Source organism: Ailuropoda melanoleuca, chromosome 12, assembly GCF_002007445.2.
Source record: "Ailuropoda melanoleuca isolate Jingjing chromosome 12, ASM200744v2, whole genome shotgun sequence".
Lineage (NCBI taxonomy): Eukaryota > Metazoa > Chordata > Mammalia > Carnivora > Ursidae > Ailuropoda > Ailuropoda melanoleuca.
The window spans coordinates 70,594,323-70,609,765 of record NC_048229.1 but is presented as its reverse complement, the minus strand read 5'-3'; positions in this window follow the sequence as shown (position 1 = coordinate 70,609,765).

The following is a 15,443-nucleotide window of genomic DNA, read 5'->3' as shown; positions in this document are numbered from 1 at the left end:
GCCAACAGTGTGTGAGCAAGTGAGGCCCTTGGCCCAACCATCTTCGAGAAAAGGGATCTTGACAAGAGGTGTGTGAGTGAGCTGGAAGCAGATACTTCCTCACTTGAGCCTTCAGGTGAGACCCCACCTCTGGTCATCATCTTGACTGGAGGCTGGCGAGCAACCTCAAAGTAGAAAAGCTGAGAGGACAGGGATTTTTGCCGTATGTGTTCTCCACATCACTGCTTCCTCAGACAGGACTGGCAGAGTTCTGAGAACAATGCCTTTTGGTTCACTCACTGAATGAGGTACCCCTCCCCCAATAACACGGGTTGTCATCCTCAGGAAGAATAGACTTTGAAGGGCCTTAGCGGAGGACTTGTGGTCTCTTTTGGATAAGGTCCCTTCCTAAGTGACTCCACATTATTTAACTTGAGAACCTAGGATGGACTTTCTTCTTAGGTACAAATCTATCCTAAAAATGCACAGAAATTTCTTTAGTGTAACTTACCATTAATAGATAACATGGAGACAAGAATATCCATTTAAAGCATTTTTTTTAAATAGAAACAAATAATTAGACCTGGGGGAAAAACAGGTACAATCAACTTCCAGCCAAAACTGATATAAAGTCATGGGATTCCACCATGGGGCATGACCTCCTTTCTAACAAGAGCTATGAGGCTTTAATTATTCTGTGGCTACAAATTGCAGCTCCTACTGCCAAGATGAGCCACAGTAGTAAAAGACGGCTTCAAGGCTCGAAACGACTCGGAAGCACCAGTCACCCTTTCTCCTCAGGATCTCTGAGGAAGTCCCATTCTTCCCTCAAGATCTTAATTAGTCATAAATCCCACCGTCTTCAGAAACTTTCCTTAATATCTTCATTAGTACATGCATTTACATCCTATCGCTATCCATGTCATCCTAGCGGATGTTCTCTTAAGATTGTCGCTCTCTTAAGTTGCTAAGTCATTCTATAGGAAAGAGAAGGAAGTGGCTTTTGGTAAATCACAGCAATTTCTCCAAGATAAAAGTCGGATGGGCAAAGGAGACATTTTGTTAAGAGAAACAGCAGCTACAACGGAGAGGTGGCGACATGCCCAAGGTCCCAGTTTAAGCGGTGGCGCTCTGTCTTCCGCCACCTTCTCCTTGCTCGGCCTCACGCTGCCCTGGGCGCACCGCCTCGTCCTTCATCCCTGTGCCCAGCGCAGCGAGGGTCGGACACCGCGGGACAAGTAATTATGGTCATCAAGGACACTTCCACGTTGTTGGAAACTTTTCTTAGAACTAAAACCCAACCTGCTGACCCAAAGACTTGAAAAGCTACTGAAAGAATATTCTTAGACACTCATTTATTTTCCATTTTCTTTTGGGTCCTAAGTGTATTTGCTGGCGTGCATTTTGAGAAACACAACGATGATGCTTTCTCTGATTTTTGCCCCTTCAACCTGAAAGCAACTTTTTACGCAGCCCCCCTTCCAGCAGAAACACCTGCCCTCTTAGAGGTGGACGCAATCTCTTATTATTACGTGAGGCCGCCTCTCCTCGCTCCAGCACAGTGAGCGAGAACATGCTGGAATCCTAGTTGCTGCCGCCGGCAGGCGCTAGGAGAGGAGGCTCCGGGCTCCGGACGCGCACCCTTGTTGCTGGGATGACACCACCAGTGCCAGACCATCTGTCAGGCAAGCGCTGCCAAGAGTGCAGATTCATCTGGCTTCTCTGTCAATTTAAGAGGACTTAGCAAGCTGGCCACCTGCCAGCAGCTACAGAAGCAACCTTCAGAGAGAAGCCTGCCGAGGCACTGACTGAAATTGTCCCGTTTTAATCTCCCTTTTCATTTATCCAATTTCTCCACATCTGCACATGACAAAAGGGGAATGGACTCAGCCCACCGCCCCGGCCCCAGCACCTCCCCATTCAGCGCCAAGGCTCTCACTTCCTTTCCATCATGTTCTCTCTGTCAAAATCCCATCCGCACTTCAGGATCTGGTGGAAATTACAGCCACAGGTGGAATCACGGTATCATTTCCACCTTTTGTGTTCTTACTGGCCTTTGGCCGAACGCGTTTATGAAGCATCTATCACATTCTGTTAGTGCCAGATACCTAATAGATGGTGCATAGCAACGAAGCCAGGGACGCAGAAGTCTCCAACTCACTAATCCGGCAAGTGTCCAGCCCACAATGTTCACTAAGTAATGATTGCAATACATTGGAATGAAGAGGCAAATCCCTAATCAAATTTAGCGTTCGTAGAAATGCTTATGAGAAGGCTTCATTGACAGTTTCCTAGGACGCTAACCACTGAAGATAGAAGGACAAGTCAGACACAAGAGATTCATGTCCAACAGAGTCAGACAGTCCATTTCAGTGCAGGAGGGGTGTTTCCAGTGAGCACTGAGAAGGCGTAGCGAAACTTCCAAAGAAATGATTTGAACTAAAGTGCATATATGGAAAAACGGAATTGGCTATTTCCCCCTCACTTATAAACACGAATAGAAAACAAAAGTAACTTTAAGCAAAAGCCTCATAAAAGGATCCTATTTTCATGGACTCTAGTGGGCAGAGAATGGATTACCTTTTTTTTTTTTTTTCTGGGATATTCCTGCTACCTTTGGTTGCAAAATATGGCTAGAAGTTTGGCAGATTGTTTTTGGTAGAAGAGAAGAGTTTGGAAGGAAAATGGCAGACCAGAGACGTCAGATAGGTTTTAATTTTCTTTTAGTGCCTTAGGAGAACCGCTTTCCAAATGTCCCCTAAGTATTTCAACTGAAGACTTGGAGCTGCTCTCTGGGGTGAGGGTAAGGACTTGGAAGAAGAACAGGAGAGAAGGCAGATCTATCAGCAGAGGTCAAGAAATGTTGGAAATGGCCACCGAGGAGTCAAACTGGCCTGCAGGCTCGGTGCTCAGGGTGAGTGCCATGTAAGAAAGCCAGTGTGGTCAGCCTTGCCTCTAATCCACAGGCTTCCACAGGGCAACACATGTGTCTGCTGAGAACACTGATGCCTTTTGCCCGTAACGGGAAAGAAGCCTTCAAACACGGGCTCTCATACTTGGTTGTATGCTGGTATCTCACAGTGAGTTTAAAAAACAAAAAAAAACAAAAAACAAAGAATACTAATGCATACGTCCCACCCCAAGGATTCTGATTTGATGTCTGGAGTGCAGCCCAAGCTTTGCAATTTTTTTAAACCACCCCCCCCCAATTTGAGCATCACTGTCATAGACAATAAAAGGATTCAAGACACAGTGTTAGTGGGAGTTGGCCAAAAAAAGGTCCTGAAAACAGAACACAGCGCAAATCCAGAACCCCAGGATAGCACAATTATGTGGAAAACTGAGGCACAAGAATATAGAATCAATAAAGAAGTATCTCCATGGGAGTCAAAGGACTTTTAAAACAAATGGATAAAGTGCCACACAGAGTGCCGGTCAAGCCTGAAGAAAACTCAGAAGGCATCCAAGACCGTGTGGCCAGGAGTAAAGGACCAGAATGGGACTTATCCAGGGATGAGCAGATACGAGGAAGGACAATACTCCTGGGCAGTAATGCAGGGTCGCGACTTAATCAGACTTGAATATACATGCATTGCGTAGGCTTAGCAGCAAACACAGCCACGTACCCCCATCATCTATCACTAACATCAGTATCAGGTCTTAGCTCATGACCTGTTAGCTTCTAAAGTCCTAATTCTTTTAGATATGGTGAGCCAGCTTTACCTGAATCTTCTATTCGGCCAACCTTTGGAAGGTCACAGGAAAAATATCCATTCGAGGACTCTTCCACCAGCCACACCCAGATGGAAAAGACTATACAAATGGCAGGGATTTCTGCCACAGTAGAGACCACAGGGACAAAAGTCACTTCATGTTGAGACACTGCGTTAGTTACTTCACTCTAGAAAAATGCTTCTTTAAAAATCTGTATTTTTACCTATGAATTTTTAGGTTTCACTTTTCTCACAAAAGAGAAGGAACCTTTGTAAAGATGTCCGGTAAGGATCCATGTGAACTTCTGACCACAGGTGAGGTGGGTGGGGCTCTATTATGGAGACTCAAGTGTAGTTGGGGAAGAAAAATTTTAAGTTTTTAAAAAGTAAGTGTTCAAGTGTCTGAAAATGTCTTTTACCCTGAAAAGACTTCTACATACTTACGCCATAACATGTTATTTGTTGAGGAAACTCACTGCATTCTGTCCCCCAAAGCAGAGACAATCTGTCTCAGGAAATCAGGTTACAGCAGAAATGTCCTGTCGTGGCAATACGTGCCCACCCCCAAATTCCTTCCACTTAGAAATTTCCAAGATCTAAAAATCCTATGGACTTTTTTTTAGTCCTTCACATGTTTCAGCACGTCATCTTCTGTTCCTCCAGTTTCTACCTGATCAACTCTACGTCTCACACCTGCTTCTCCACTGAGAAAGGATACGGAGTCTTACAACAGACTCTTCCAGTAAAGCTCTCTGTATTGGAGGACGGTTAACATAATTCTCTGATATTTGCGTTCCTTCCCTAACTGGTTTTGCAAAATACAGCCACTCGTGAGCGTGCACATCCTCCATTTGACACCTCACTATTCAAAATGTGGTCCATGGCTCAGCAACGCCGGCCTCGCTGGAAGCTTGTCAGAAATGCCGACTCTCAGGGTAAACTCCAGACCATCTGAATCAGAAACGGCTTTAACAAGATCCCTGGTGATTTCTGCGCAGGTTAAAAGACAATCACGGCTCTAGAAAACTTGCCCTTCAGATTTCTCTGGACACTTACTCTTTGCATTTCATATAAAGTTTTTGTGTTCGTTTTTCTACCCTACTTCAAAAACAGTGATCTGAGGGAAAAAACTCACAACAGACAAAGCTAACAAACAAACAAACGATTTCCCAGCTGTTCTATTTCTGTTTTGTTCTGGTGATCTCCTAAGGCTTTCACCATAATGCTTATGCAAATCTTCTGCCTTCCTACATCCCTGCTCACCTCTCTCAATCTCTGGTTTTGCATTTAAGACACACTTGCTTATTGGAGAGTTTCATGGTGATAGACCTACAGCAATTAAAAACCAGTTGGTCTCAAATCTAATTATCTTCTGCCTTCAAGATGCTTCGCTTTTAGGATTACAAGCGATAAAAATAATAATTACAACCAAAGACATTCCCATGTGATTCTAATGATCAGACCACTCGGCGAAATTCTAGGAATATATTCACTATTGCTTCCCTCCTTTTCAAATAGGCATCCAATTTTTTGAACTAAGTTATCACTAGCCTCAATCTGTATTGTGTAAATGTTACATCTTAAAATAGTTCTTTGCAACAGCATTTTAAATCCCAAATTTGGGGGAGGTTTTGACGGGGCAGGGGGAGGGGGGAGTCTTCTATCTGCGGCCTAACAAGTATATAGGCTTACCATTGAATTACAAGTCAGAAGCCTTGTAAATTCTTCTCTTACCGAAAATGCCAATTTTCCAAATAAATTTGGAAAGCATAGTTGGAAGTTGGACTTTAACCTCTTAATTACAACCAGAAACTTTTTTGCTACTATACGGCGTTGAGAGCATGCCCATATCCCCAGGTGAAAATCTTTGTTTATATTCACGTTATTGCTACTTGTATTTAATTCCCAGGGACTGGGGAATCCTGATACATTTTATGGCTCAGAAGAGACTCCCCTGGATTGAACCTCAGCCTATTGATCACGCTAGGCATTAGCTCATAAACCAAAGGAGTTACCCCATGCTTGAAGAGAGAGCTGAATGCTACATTATCTCTTTCATTCAAGTTTGAAAATAAATAGGAACAGGAGCATGAAAAAAAAAAAGTGTGCAAAACAGTTATTTAAATCATACACAAATCATGTGAACCCATGATTTCTGTCCATATCACCAGCCAGGAATAAACAAGTCACTTATACTCAGGAAAATTAGGTTGAAAATTGCCATTGATTAAAAAAAAAATTAGACATTCATGTCTTCGTCGCTTTTTCTTAGGTGCAGTGTGACTGTCACCGGGTGGGTACGCATTTTGAAAAAGCACATTTACAGTTTATTCCTTTTTCTGAAATCAATGCGGAGATGACTTACCTGCCAATAAACACAACACGGAACCAGATGAGGTCAAAAGCAGAGGGTGGGTGTTTCTGTCTTCCTGAGAGTGAAAACCCAGACGACTCACCAAGCTTTCCACTTGATTCTGCGGCTCCACCTCCCGGAAATCGTCCTTTACCAGCTCTGCTCCCTCCAGCCATAGGGGCTGCTTATTAGCAAGCCCAGATCCACTTCCTGCAGCCCTCCCACCTCACCCCTCCAGGCCAGGAGCAAACCCCAGGCAAGGCTCCCGAGCCACAACTGTGCTTTAGCCTTCTACCAGCAGGGAGATGTTGATTAAAAATGGAAATTCCTGTGCTCACATTGAACCAGAATCACCTGACTTGGGGTCTAGGCATGCACAGCTGAGATGACTTGTTTCCACTAGATGCTGAGAACTACTGCATGGAACACATAATGTGGACCAAAGTCACGGACGCCTCTAGCCTTTGCCCGTGTCTGTGTCCCGTCCTGCCGAGAAGCTGCTTTGGGAAAGATTCTTAGAATTTACACTTTGATTGTTGTAAGACAACTAGTGTTCTCCTATTTACATTAAACAATGCGTGGAGATTATTATATTACCCATATAGTATCCATGAGTCAATTATTCAGAATGAGATGAAATGCACAATAGTACTGTTACTGGTGGGAGAGTGTGTGTTATGTGGAGGTCTCCGTTCTTGGGATTCCCCAGGAAAGATTTACATGAGGATCCGCCCTACAATAAAGATAGCCGGAGTAGTTTAGTAAGGATCGTACACTCTCAAGAAGGGAAAGCGGGCAGACTCAGAGGGGCCACCCCTGCCTGGGGCTACAGGGGTCTTTTCCTTTTATGTGAGTGGGGTCTTGGGTCATGAATGGGGTGGTCTTTAATTAAGGCTGCTTCCAATCATTTGGGGGACTCCTCCCACAGGCTGGGAAGGGGGTGTTTGGCCCTACAAAGTTCTTGACGAACTGTCATGGCCATTTGGGAAGCGGGCTGGGGGTGAGGGGAGCAAAACCACAATGTAAAGATATTCTAGTGCAGCTAGAGGTTTCCCCGGGGCGGAGGTGAAGAGGAGAGTGCAGGCTCCCCACGTGTAGCTCTTGGACCACCAACCCCAGGGTGGCAGAAGCCGTGAGGCCGGGAGGTTAAGAGCTGAAAAGTCAGGATGTTGTGCCTTCAGGCTTCTAACGTGTCACCTATTTGTCACGGCCTTTGCCTGCTGCTCCTGTCCAACTAACTGCTTGTCTAGCAGTAGGAACACTTACACAGCACTTAGGAGACACCGAGCTCACAAGTACACTGACTCCCTTGGGATGGCCAGGCACCTCTGAGTGCATTTACACCAGCGGAAGTGAAAGTGACTTGCAGTGTTAGTGTTCATGAGATGTATCTTCCGGGAGGCTGTGGGGAGAAGGCTTTGGAGTATGTGCTGTACCCACATGAAGCTACTTTCGGACAGAAAGTCCCTTTTAAGACATGGCAGGCCAAATGAGTCTGCAAATGGACCCAGATTTTTACAATGTGCCCTTGAACCATCGCACTTGGAAGGTAATCTAACTGCCTCTATGGATTTCTAGCAAAGCAGATTTAAAAAATGTCTTCTATAATTCAGACCACTGTAAAAAAAAATCATACATGCTCAGAGTACATTCACCACACAGGCATCTATCTGTAAACAACTATAGACAGGAACACAAATATATATGTATACATATAAACGGATCTGTATGAATATGTACAACACAAGTATATATATTCTATTACAGAAAAGAATATATATATTTGGTGTCTCCTATAAATGTGTTTGCAAATATCCAGAGGAATATTCTGGGTCACTTAAACATTCAGGTTCAAAAGCTACACTGTACCCTCGGAGACACCGTGGAAATGCCCGGCACCGTGGGGTCTGCAGTTACTATGGGGCAAGTAGGCGAGAGGCATGACGGGGGCCTCACTTTGTGCTGGACACGTGCTCACAGGTCAGAGCTGGGCTGCGGGCAGAGGAGGAAGAAAGCTTTGTGCCCCCAAAAAAGGGGTTCTTAAAAGCAGATTCAGAGACTTCAGAGATCAGCATCTGCAGAAGAAAATCACAATGCTATTTTTGTGTCAGAGCAAAACGACGAGCACCCACAAAAGGATGCCCAGGGAGAAGGCTAGAGTACCAAACGTTCTCTCCTTGACCAACTTCTAGCCAGGCTCCCTCTTCCCGATGAGGCCTCCACCTTGACCCATGAAGAGCTGAGCGAACACTCACCTGGTGTCTAACACCCCTAAGATGGCCCGAGTGCCCCCTTCACGTGCCCACCTGAAACAACTCAAGGCTGCCAACATTATTTACTATTTGTTCCAGCTGACCCCCCAGGATGGGGGGGTAGCGCGTCAGCTCCGCTCTCGGGCAGCAAGCGGACACGGCTGGCCTCGCTGCGTGTGCACAGACTCACCTGGGTAATTTTTCCTGCCCCTGACCACGGAGTCCCCCACTGCTACACTCCCTCACCTCCCTTTACAACGAACGCCCTGGCGCCTCGGTGCCAATCCGAGCTGGGATCAGTTCACGCTGGCCTCGTTCCCTTGCTGCCGTGGTTATTGCCAAGTAAAATCCATCCTTTCCACCGGAACTAGCATCTGGCTTTATCTTTGACAATAGCAATATGGACAGCCAAGTTAAAGGAGAAGTCCCAGATTTCCTCTTCAAATAGAGGACAGGGTAAGGGGAATCAGACTCTAACTGAGCTGAGCTGTGCTCAGAACTGCCGAGGTGTAGAGAGAAAGATGCAGCACGTGGAAAAATACGATATTTATTGTCTCCATTGGGTATTTTTCTCCCAGAAATGTACAGAGGATTAAGTGTTTGTGATTAGTTAAATATCAAGATCAATACTTGAATTTCTTTAACAAAAACCCAGCTGATTTGACCCTATGATACTCAGTGCCCAACCATGAACGTCACATGGGGGCCATCACCAAGGAGGCTGAATCTGGAATGATCTAAGCAACGACGTAAATAGAGTGATGAATTATAACTCATCCAGTAAAATAAACATGCATGTGTCCATACACACATAAATAAATAACTAAATAATTAAATGGCAGTGAAAGGTATTTCATTTTCTTTTTTCAAGATTTTGTTTATTTGAGAGAGAGCGCGCGCGCGCGTACACGCGCGCGAGCATGAGTGGGGGGAGGGGCAAAGGGAGAGGGAGAAGCAGACTCCTGCTGAGCAGGGAGCCCGACACAGGGCTCCATTCCAGGATCCTGGGATCATGATCTGAGCCGAAGGCAGAGGCTTCACCAACTGAGCCACCCAGGCACCCCGGCAGTTCTTTTATACAAAAATTCAAATTAATAAATGGGGAAGGAATGAGGGAAATACAAGATCATTGTGAGAAATACCCCTCAGTGATAACAGTAGTAGGCAGGATCCCCTAAGAGATGCTAAAATCAGTGGGTGAAAATTTAAGGAGAAACAGGAAAGCAGCCTACGCTGAAAGTATCTTCACCAAGGAGGAACCGAGTGGTGACAGACACCACATTAGCCAAGAACTGGAGGCCCGTATTGCAAATAATAAGACATATTGACATCACGTACCCTGTGCTATTATGAACTGAGGACACAACGTCTCTTCTGTGCTATTCTTGCCAAAAAATCCTTAAACTCAATTTAATGAGAAAATACTAGGCAAACCAATATGGAGTGACATTCTATGAAATGATCAGTTATTTTAAAAATCAGAAGAGTCAAGGTCATGAAGAATGAGGACAGACTAAGAAACTATCACAGATGGAAGGTCATTAAAGACCTCAGTTGCTGTGTGCAATCGGGGATCCTGGGCAGGATTCCGGAACAAAAATAGGGTGTAGGGGGCACACTGGAGGAATTTGGGTAGAATCTGTAGGTTAGTGTCCAACGGGTATTGCCTAGATTTTCCCAATTTTTGTTAACGTTAGGGAATCTGAGTGAAGGGTAGATGTCAATTCTGTACCACTTTTACAACTTTTCTGTAATTCTAAAATGATTTCAAACAAAAGCACTTTTTTAAAAAGAGAGGTCGCCTGGGTGGCTCAGTTGGTTAAGCAACTGCATTCGGCTCAGGTCGTGATCCTGGAGTCCCCGGATTGAGTCCCACATCGGGCTCCCCGCTTAGTGGGGAGTCTGCTTCTCCCTGTGACCCTCTCCCCTCTCATGGTCTCTCTTTCTCACTCTCTCTCAAATAAATAAAGTCTTTAAATAATAATAAAAATAAAAAGATAGAGACATAGTACTATCATGTGGACATATCCTTTCTTGTGTTATCTGCAAATTAAACTTAAAACACAACTGGGACGTCAGTTTCCTTTCTGCAACAATTGAGTTCATCTGTCTGAAAGTTGCTACTAATATAGGAATGGACACATTGTCCTATGCAAACTGCCAGGTCTGCTGATGAGTGGAGTTCCAGCTTGATTACTAATAAAATGCATTTATTTTAAATGTAGTTACACTCTTTAAACATTACAATAAGTAAAAGAAAATTACTGATGAATATAGCACGCAAAATGAAATGTTAATTGCCCATAAGTCTTATTGTGGGTAAATCGGTACTGAACAAGGGTGACATTTTTAGTACTAATGTATATAATATGACCCATTTAAAACACATTTCAGTACCTCAAAAATAAAATTTAGCAAATTTAGGGCATTGAGTAATTGGCTTTCATTAAGGTTTTCCTAATTGGATACTTTCTAAATAGGTTAAGTAGTGATCACAAAATGAATCTATAAAGCAACTTGTAAACATGTAGAATTTGCCATGTAATGGACGCTATATTCATGGTTATTACTATCAAGAGGAGTTGGGCATGTGATAGATAAGCTACATTTTGCTTAATGTTTGCTTTGAGGTGTTTTATTGTTCTAAATAGTCAGTAAATGTCCATTTAAAAAGAACAATAGTCAGCAAGCTGCATAAAAAATAACTGGAGGACTGTCTTATGTTTCGACCAATTTTAATCAAGTAAACGAAAGCAATCACCCTCAATCATCCTCAATGCACAGTCGCTCTCAAACGGAGTCACGCTGACTCCTGTGTGAGCCACAGCAGGGCTGCCGCATCCCACTCCTAAGAACCAAAGCGTGGAAGTGACCGTAAACATCCAGTCTAGTAAGGGTGTTCTCCCAGTCTCTCGCTATTTCTGCCTCTCTCTGTCTCTCTCTCCTTCTGCCCTCTCCCAATCTATGTGGATTTCAAGTAAAACAATTTTCAAACCGAACAAAAATTGGCAAACTTCAAAACACACTCAAATTTTCTATTAGAAAATGTAAATCACATAATTGCAAATTATGGAAGGTCATTGCAATACCAAGACCTCCAATTTTTTTCTATTTCAAACACACAGTCTAAGCTACTATGCTCAAACTGTATCCTTTGTCTTTGAAATTAATCCAAGTGCTCATAACAGTGTTTGCAATTGTGACCACATATTGTGTACCTCTTCCATCGACTCAAGGAAACAGTGTTATATCAGATAACTGTCCAGGGAGTAGCTTTCACTTCTACATAATGACCTGACTAATATGGAACGGACAGAAGTAAATGTCTGTGGCAGCACTCTGTTCGTGAAATATGGAAAAGTAGGGTGAAGGCTAATGTATTTTATTAAGAGCAAATGAGTGATACAGAGCTAGATAATGTAAGAATTGTAACTAGAGAATGAAGTTTTCCATGCACACACATTTGCCTTTTGTTCTGCTGTTAGCTTGTAGGATAGTCAGAGAAGATTGATTTTAGCAATGGCGCAGTATTACATGAGACACTGATTAAAGAAGCTTTATTGACAAGTACAGTGGCATGGGGATGAGTAAATCTACTTTGTAATAACAGAAGTTGTGTTTCAACATGACTAGTGATCCAGTCTGGGAGGTAAACATAGTCAGTCATGCCTGCAGCAGTCTTCCTTTCTTCGGGGGTGGGTCACCAGAAATCGGTCCTCCGATTATGTGTATACAGAAGATGACCAGTTCTAAGTCATCATGTATTTAATCCGTGCATATTCAGTTAACTCTGTTGGGCGACTGTTAAGCACCTGGTGCTATGCTTGGTAACGGGACTGAGTTTGAAACACAAAGAGCCGCATCTCTTGATCTCATGGGGCTCAGTCTCACGAAGGCACACAAGCACTGTTTTTTCCAGCAGGAGACTGAAATGGAGACCTTGGAAAACTTTGCTGAAAGCATGATGCTCAAAATGATGGAAATGAATTAAGTAAGTAATTTGAAGAGAAAGGGGTTTAAACAGCAAACTCAAATTTTATGCAATGGGGATGGGGGATGAATGGAAAGCAAATGAATCTGAACTGAGACAGTAGTATGTGGACAAAAACAGGGGTATCTCTGAGATGAAGCAGAGGCCAGATCATGATTTTGTTTAGGTTAGCCACATAATTTATCATTAAAAATGGAATATATTCTTGATAATGAGATCTGACACGTTTATAATTAATCTGGGACAATCAGCATACCCCATATGGACTGTACGGTCACCACGTCCTCTATCCTCAGAGCAAAGAGAAGCTTCTAAAGAGTGAGGGTATGAGATGACAAATCGGTCTGCAGAGCAGAGAAGGGCTGGGAGGGGGGAGGTGTGGTCCTGATGTGGACAACTGAGGAAGCCACTTCAGGGGATTATCCAAACTATGGCAATAACTTGAATGGGAAGGGTGGAAAAAGAGAGAATGGGATAGGTTTATGAGATATTTAAGAGATGAATCTTGGTGATCAATCAGATGGGGATTATGATGAAAGGGGCCTCCTGGTTTGATATCAGCTTCTGACCATCAGGTGACTGATGATGTTATTCCACGAAACGGGAAGCAGGGAGTTGCAGGTAGACACTCTGTTGGGATGAGACTTGGAGTGTGGACGATGAGCTGAATGTTCATGGTAACCCAATGGGGAGTCCACAGAACGGACCAGAGACAGTACATCAAAATCCTCCACCTGGCCCTCTCCAAGGATGGATATTCCGTACTTCAGGAAATTGGCCATCAAGCAATTTGTCCTGGCAATGACTTGGGAACTACATCCTGTCTTGTGGCTGAGTAAAAGTTTCCACCAAATAATATGAATGTTGTTCACCCTGGGGCAGAAAGAAATCAGGTGTTGATAAGGAACTGTCCACTTGGCTGTGGTCTTTATGTTTTGGGAATGGGAAGGAAATCATACCACCCTGGGTGAGAAAATAGCTGGACAGAAGACTAAGGAGGACAACTCAGTGGAATGGCCCGATTGGACTCTAGGAACTGTGATGATTGATATCCAATTGAATTCAGTTGTTCTGTATTATTAGTACTTTATTACTGCATTATTTCCAAGATGTCCATAATTTTTTCTGAAATGCTACAGTCGGGTTTTCCCTATATTTGGTAAATTAAGGGAAAAACCGTAGCTATAGCTAGAAGCTGGTCCTGAACAACAGAGATCATCTACTGAGCTTAAACTTTTGTTTGGTCACTAGAGTAGTGGTCCAATGTGGGCAGCTGGCTGGATTAACTTTCAATGACCAAGATGGGTTTGTAGAATATGACACCATTCTTCGAGGGCCTCCAGGGAATCTTGGGGGGAGGAGTACCCACTTAAAGTATCCAACTTCCTATGATCTCAAGATAGAAGCTCAAACTATTTTTATTTGGATATTAAGGGAAAGGATGGTATCTAAAGGCTGAAGGAATTGGGTTGAAGTCTGCCTTGGTTTCCCTGAGCCGTCGGGGAGCCAGTGGGAAATTCTATACTTTTCCCCAGGACCATTCCACCAGTAGAAAAACATTCACATGGCAAAAAAAAAAAAATAGTTACATGTGTGTAATTATGATTTGTTTTGGCAATTTAGCAGCAATTTTGCTTGTGCAATATTATTAATATCTCAGAAAATATTTCCATTCAAATTAATGATTTCAAAGATAAGATGGACTCTATGTTTATATTATGTTTTACAGCTTAAATTCTGTAGCTTAGCTTCAATTTCATGATAGAAGCCAACAGAAAAGTAGAAATTGCTCGAAGAAGTTTTTAGAGGTATTTTAGCACCACATCAATTTCATACATCATGAAATTTCAACTATGGTAAGGCACTAAATTTCCACTAAGAAAGTCATCAGGAAAGACGAGAGATTTGCTATCTCTTATACAAATTACAGGTAGAAAATAAATGTGTAGGCAGAAAATGTGATATTGTTCAGAAACTATGATTAGCATCATCACTACTATAGTTCAGAATATAAAGATTCTAAGTTGAAATGAGTTTGGTCAGTATTTGTTTTAATCCCTGAGTATTTGATAAAATGTGGTGTTCTCATTACATTTAGCTTCTGTTCTTTCATATAACTACAATCCTATTCCAGAAGATGCCATTCTATAATAATGTATTTGGTGCTATGGATTTCTACCAAGAAAAGTTTGTCACACATATTAAGCAAATGAAAAAATATTATTACAAGGAGTCTCAATCATCATGGTCATTTGTAACCATCTTCTTTTAATGCGTATTTTGGAAGAACAGGTCATTTCACTGCTCAATTAAAAAATTAATTTGTTCCTGTTGAAAATGCAGAGGAACATGAATTATTTATAACAGCTTATTTTCAATGAAAATATGAATTCATTCACAGCAACATAACTTATCAGAAAGTTTCTCACACGAACAGCTTGGAAGCAGATGTGTTAGTTCAATGGGCAGATAGCCATGTCTAATATCAGCACATGGAATAAAGAAATTATTTTATTAAGAGTAAACACAATTTAGTGTGGCCTGATGAAATGAATCACAAAAACACTGGTCTTGCTAGCTGATGGCTTGATAAAACAGGTATGAGTTTAATGGCTTTTCGAAAAACAATGGTTAGGGCTCCTAATTGTCGGAGAGGCAATATGAAGGCCCTGAGTAAATCAAGTTATGAGTGGTTTTAAACTTTTCTCAGGAGGAGGGAAAGGTAGGCAGGAAGCCAGAGCCATGGGAGGAGCCCAGGTTGCACTCTGGCTAGATTCACTGACTAGTGGCATTTCTTCCACATAAGGAGAGTGAGAAAAATTTATGTCAAGGAATGGACCAGGCATTGCTTACCCGACTCATGAAATGTGGGCACAAGCAGTTACTTCGTCAGCATTTGACACATAAAAGCATCAAGGGACACCTGAACATAGATTTCTTTCTAGTAGAGTTCAAACAAGAAGGATCTGGAATGAAGGACATCAGGTCAGTTGGATGGAGGAAATCACAGTCAATGGGGGATACTGCAGGCCGACTAATGGCCCCCTCAAAGCTGCCCACATCCTAGTCTCCTCAACCTGCGAATATGTCACCTTATGTGGCACAGAGGCAGTAGATCGCAGGAGCCCCAAATGCAGCTGCTGTACCAGATGTTG